Below are 6529 nucleotides of genomic sequence, written 5' to 3' on the forward strand. Positions count from 1 at the left end.
AAGAACTCTGCTTTCTGAGACTAAACTGGACTAAGAAGAAATCCGGATATCACTTTTAGAGAAAAAAGAAAAGGACCAAGACAATGCCGTTTCAAAATGTAACCTTTAGGTTCATGAAATAATTCCATTCTTCTCCTCGCTGCCCCCACCCTGCCCCTCTGTGCAAACCCCTTATCAAATCACAAACCTATCTAGCTGCTTTCAAATATAAAAGCAGCCTTTTAATCTTTACCAAAAATTTAGACTTCTCTAATGTCCCAAACCATCACCTTAAACGCTTAATCATTCCTAAGAATGCAAAGACAAGAAATCTGTGGTGAAAGAATTCTTATTTAAGATGTAAGCACCAGAATTTTATAATGAACACAAATCATGGCTCCCAGTGGCAAAAGCATTGTTTCTAAGTCTCTGACCCCACAGGACATGGGCCTCACAGCTATATCTCAGCACCCAGAACTCCACCTGACAAAGAATGGGTACCTCAGACCTGCCTGCAGGATGAATAACTCACCATTAGTGTGCTTAATGACCACATGCCATAACCTACTCCAAAGACAATGGGGACCGGAGACTACAGTTTTCACTAACCTCTATGTTTTGTCTTATGCTGCCCCCCTTTTTCATGACCCTGCTCCCCTTGCTGCTGCCGGCATCTCTGCATTGAGACTACAGTTTTCACTAACCTCTCTCTATGATTTGTCTTATGCTGCCCCCCTTTTTCGTGACCCTGCTCCCCTTGCTGCTGCCGGCATCTCTGCATTTAGTCTTTCCTCTCCTTTCCTCCTCTTCACTCTTGCATCTGTGCCTTGCTCTAGACTGTTTGTGCCCCTCAAATTCATATATTGATACTTAATCCCTAAAGTGATGATATTAGAAGGTGGAGCCTTTGGGAGGTGATTGTGTTCTAAGGGTGGAGCCCTCATGAATGGGATTAGTGCCCTGAAAAAGAGACCCCAGAGAGTTCCCTCCACCTTTTCACCATGTGAGGACACAGAGAGAAGTTGGCCTTTTATGAGCCATGAAACTACACCAGACAGTGAATCTGCCAGCACCTTGATCTTGGACTTCCAGACTTCGAACTGTGAGAAATCAATGTTTGCTGTTATAGCCACCTAGTTGGTGGTATTTTTGTTACAGCAGCCTGAACGAGTGAAGACATGCCTTTTTCTATTCTCCTTCCATTGAATTCCTGCTTTTTCCCTTTGAGCTTCCTCTTCCCTCTTGCTCTCATTTTCCATTTTGGTTCTTCTCCCCTGTCCACCTTCTCCCTTATTTAGCAAATACACAGAACTGAGCTGTACTTTAAATTGGTATTCAAATTTATTCTCCCAATTCTTAATGTTTCTCAAGGAGCATTAAAATCCTATAGGTATTTGCACTGCAACAAAGAACAAACTTTTTTTCTTTGTTGTGTGGAGAAAAAAGTCTCCACAGGGACACAGACCTCCTGAAAAGGCCAGTGTGCCTTTGGGCAGCCACTCCCAGGCCCTCCTGCTGTCTCTGCCTCCTGAGTCACCAGGGGGTCCTCTCTCACTTGAGCAGCAGCATTCCAGAAAGTTGGCCAGTTCCCACAGGATGGAAACAAGTCATCCTATTTTAGAGAGAGATAGAAACATCAGTGATGAGAGAGAATCATTGATCGGCTGCCTTCTGCACTCCCCCTACTGGGGATCTTGCCTGCAACCCCGGCATGTGCCCTGACAGGGAATTGAACTGTGACCTCCTGGTTCACAGGTGAATGCTCAACCACCGAACCACACCAGCCAGGCTTCTCAGGTGGTGTTTTACCTTAGTTAGGGACCAGGTAGATGCCTTGTGAGGAATGAATACTGTTGTCCAGTGTCTGCTTTCCAATTCTGGTTTTCTGCTGTTATTGTTGGTACAGCATATATTAAATGGAGGACCAGTGCATTTATCAGAATGCAATTTCTCTCAATTACTGAATAAAGACAAATCTATGCTTTATTTCTTAAGTGAATAAAAATAAGTTCAAGACTTATTTCTGGTGTTTTCTGTAGGATAGTCAATGCTTATTTGTTCTCATCAAATATCAATCTCCTTAATTTAAAGAAATACCTGACAAAAGTTAATCAGCAATGTCTGACTGACTCTCTAACACTGTCCTGTTCTGATTCATTCAAAGAAATATTACATAATCCTGGAGGACTGGAAAAGAATATTACCTAGTCTATCGTTCCTACTTTCAAACATCGGAGTTTTCAAATTCTCCAGATAAGTTAATTGAAACAGATTCTCATCTATAATGTGAGAAAAATCTTTTTCTGCTACCATCATATTTGTACTGTTTCTTCTTGAAAAATTGTAGAAAACGTGGAGAAGAAGCAATTATTAGCTTGTGTTCTTGGCCAGCAGATTAATTTGCCTCCACTGTGTGTCTCTGCAGGTTTTCCATTCATTTAGCTTCTATCTGCCTTGGCTCAGAGCTTTTCCCATTCTGGATGCTCAAGAAATATGACTTAATGACAAGCATACCTGTGACTTCCTGGTGCCTTTGTTGGCTCCTGGTGGTTCCTAAGCTCTTGCCTGGGGAGGTAGACCAGCATGCCAGTAGGCAAGGCCTCGTCTTCAATAAGTGTGGGTGGGGAAGGGAAGCGGCTGAATGGCTGGAGAACAAAAAAGAAAGAAATTAGCATACTTTGCCATTTCTATAACCTTTACAAAAAAATTTCCTTTTGAGGCCATACATTTATATTTCAAATAGAAAGTTTTGTTGCATAAAAATATTCTTAAAATTGCCATTAAGTGCACCACTTTGTTCAAGATAAACCCATTAAACATTCTTTATTATAATTAAAGCCCAATACAAAGCAACTGGACACATTTGTCCGAATGCTAAAGATCAGCAATCAGCTTAGCATGAACCAGGAAGACAAAGAATGGATGTACATTCACTAAGACCCAAGAGCTTGTTTTTGTTTTGTTTTGATGCTTAGGAAGGGCAGGTGGCTCCGACCAGGACACTCTCTTTTCCTCCTCAGTATAAGCCTATTCAGCTCTGCTTTGTTCACATCTCCAAATGCAATCGTTGCTGGGCCAGCGACTGTGGGGAATCTTAACACCAAACAGAGGAACTGCAGAGGAGCAGAGGGTCAGGGAAGGTCAAGCACAGCAGCGTGGTGCCCCCAGACAGGAATCAACCTTGTTATTGGGCCCTTATGCCAGGAAAGCTGGTCACCGGCCTCCCAGCTCCAGCCCTTAGAATCTGGACTCTAGTTTTCAATTACACGGCACTCCATTTGGTGTTTATCAGCAGTGCTATCTGTAGGGTTCTTCAACGTGCAACTTTTTAAGGCAATGAAAGAATTGGCTGCAAATTAGGATGAAAACTACCTGCAGTTTACCGAGCGATAAATATAAGTCTAACCATGGATCCCTCGGAGTGTAAATAATACAGATGTGCAGGATAACACAAGTGAGAACATCATTTTCCTGTGTTTATAAAAGGAAAAACTTATTTCCTTTTCTTTTCTCAGATGGAAAAGGGGCTCTTGGAGGGAAAGAGGTGAATTCCTGCTGAAGAAGAGGTGTAGAGAAGGGGCAGTCCTTGAGGCTGGAAGCTTTGGTCCTACTTTGGGCCGCTCATTAGCTGACCACTAACCTAAATGAGTAGAGACTTTACTGGCCACACATGTAAAAAATACCAGCTTGGTAGGTTATTTCAGCAGTCACAACACAAAACAAAAACAGTAACTATAACAAGCAACAAGGAAAACAAACTAGGGAACGGGGGTGGGGGTTGGAGGAAAATCTAATTTTCAGAGTTACCACATTATATTACTTTCAAGGTCTGATTTTTTAAAATATATTTTTATTGATTTCAGAGAGGAAGGGAGAGGGAGAGAGAGATAGAAACATCAATGATGAGAGAGAATCACTGATCGGCTGCCTCCTGCACGCCCCCCGCTGGGGATGAGCCCACAACCTGGGCATATGCCCTGACCGGGAATTGAACCGGTGACCTCTCGGTTCCTGGGTCCACACCCAACCGCTGAGCTACACCCGGCCGGGCTCAAAGTCTGATTTTTAAAAAAATTATGGAAAAACCTGACATTGGACTTACTGGACAGAGACTTTGAATAAGCTATTCAGTATGTTCAAAGAGCTGAAGAAGACCATGGGAACAGACATGGGGGGAGGAAATAACCTGCCACTGAGGCAGGGCTAGGGAGGCCATGTCCAGAGAGAGAGAGGGAGGAAGGCTTTCAAGCCTCTGAGGGCTTGACCTGACCTGCACCGCCATCCCCAGGAAAGACCCAAGGCCTCTGAGGGCTTCCCTTACTCTGCACCCCTCTTCAGTCCTGCTAGGAGGACCCGCTGAGCAAGACACTCCACAGAAAGTCACCGTTGTGGCTCTACCAATTCCCAGAGGTGGCACTAAAAGCAGCTTTTCTAAACCATTCATAATAGGAAACAAATTCTGTCAGCCTTGCAAGGAAAGATGGAATTAGCTTTCTATTCTCTCTACAGAAAACGATATTACAAATTATTGTCATAGGAAAAGGCAATGTAAGAGTATGGATGGGGGGGAGCCAGAGAAATGAGTATTACAGAGGTATATCAGGCAGTCAGTTGCTGCCACTGCTAAAGATTTCCTGTTATTTTTCTGGATTTTATGATGTTTGCCATATTTGTCAGCTTTTTAGTATGAACATTTGTGTGATTTTTTTCTTGTCATTATCTAGTCTGCGTAGCTTCAAACCCTGTGATGCCTGGGTTGTGCCTGGCCCACGGCTTGCAGAGGCCAGGGGCGTGGCGGTGGGGTTTCAGGGCAGGGCAGGGCAGCACCCCTGCCTCAGTGGAATCTCCCAACTTATTGCTATAAAGTTGGTCAGGGCAGTTTCTTACTTTCTAAAAAACGTTTATCTGTTTTGCCTCCTTTGTTACCACTAATATAATTTGTGTCTTCCTCTTTTTTATTTAATCAGCCTTGTCAGTTTATTTTAGAATATTTTTCTAAAAAACAGCATTTGCTCTTGTTGATTTTGTTTCTTTGTCTTCTAGTTCATTAATTCCTACTCTTTCTTTCCACCAATACAGATCAGATATTCGTTTAGGAACTGTGGATGTAGCACAGAACAAGCCAACACCCCTCCCCTCAACCTCCCGGAGCTATTGTTATAGTTGGGGACAGGTCATAAACAAATGAACAGCTACATGCATCATTAATTGCCAGGAGATGATTGAGGTGCTATGAGGAAAAGTAAAGGTGGCGTAGGGGATATGGAATGATGGGCGAAGGTTCTGTTTTGGGTGGGATAGCGGGAAAGGCTTCTTCATGGAGGTGACATTTGAGCAGAGACTTAATAAATAAGGGAGAGACCTAGACTGTGCATTATCTGGGCAAAGGGAAGGAAGTGCAAAGGCCCTGGGGTGGAAGAGAACTTGGTATGTGAACTAGGAACAGCACGGAGGACATTGTGTTCTATGTAGACCACGAAAGGAAAAGAAAGGGAAAGAGAAGGAATTTGGAGTGGGTTCAGATTCCATGGTATCTCATAAATTGCAGGGAGAGTATGGCTTTTATTCTGAATATGAAAGCAAAACACTGGAGGATTTTGTGTAGGAGGAATATTACATACTTTACAATAGCCACAGGTGTACCATAGGCCTCCTGTGCTTTCCATGCTGCTTCTGGGAACTTGTTCCTGGGGAGGCACTAACAGGCTGAAGGATCTGGATCCCTCGGGGAACAGGAGTGAATGTAGAGTTGCATGCGCCCTGATGAAAGTGAGAGAGAAAGAGAGTTGCATGAGCATCTGGAGGATTCAGACCAACACCCAGCTTTGAAGGTCAGGCAGAAGGGAGGAGGTAGAACAGGCTCCGAGAACTGGAACAGGTTGCAACAAGGCCAGGCCAGAGTCAGAGGGTCTCTTTTTATTTGTATGTTTTTGCTTTTATTATTAGTTTGCTACACACATAATTCATGTTGCTTATAAGAATACTAGAGGCCGGGTGCACAAAAATTTGTGCACTCGGAGGGGGGGGGGAAGTCCCTCAGCCCAGCCTGTGCCCTCTCCCAGTCTGGGACCACTCAGGGGATGACCACCTGCTGGCTTAGGCCCGCTCCCCGGGGGATTGGGCCTAAGATGGCCATCAGACATCCCTCTGGCAGCCCGGCAGCCCTCAGGGGATGTCCACTTGCCAGCGGGGAGCAGACCTAAGCTGCAGTCGGACATCCTTAGTGCTGCTGAGGAGGTGGGAGAGGCTCCCACCACCACCGCTGTACTGGCAGCCATGAGCCTGGCTTGTGGCTGAGCAGAGCTCCTCCCATGTGAGAGCGCCCTGACCACCAGAGGGCAGCTCCTGCATTGAGCGTCTGCCCCCTGGTGGTCAGTGTGTGTCATAGTGACCAGTCATTCCCAGTCCTTCTGCTGTTAGGGTCAGTTTGCATATTACCCTTTTACTATATAGGATAGAGGCCTGGTGCACGGGTGGGGGCCGGCTGGTTTGCCCTGAAGGGTGTCCCGGATCAGGGTGGGGGTCCCGCTTGGGTGCCTGGCCAGCCTGG

Source organism: Myotis brandtii, unplaced genomic scaffold, assembly GCF_000412655.1.
Source record: "Myotis brandtii unplaced genomic scaffold, ASM41265v1 scaffold328, whole genome shotgun sequence".
NCBI lineage: Eukaryota > Metazoa > Chordata > Mammalia > Chiroptera > Vespertilionidae > Myotis > Myotis brandtii.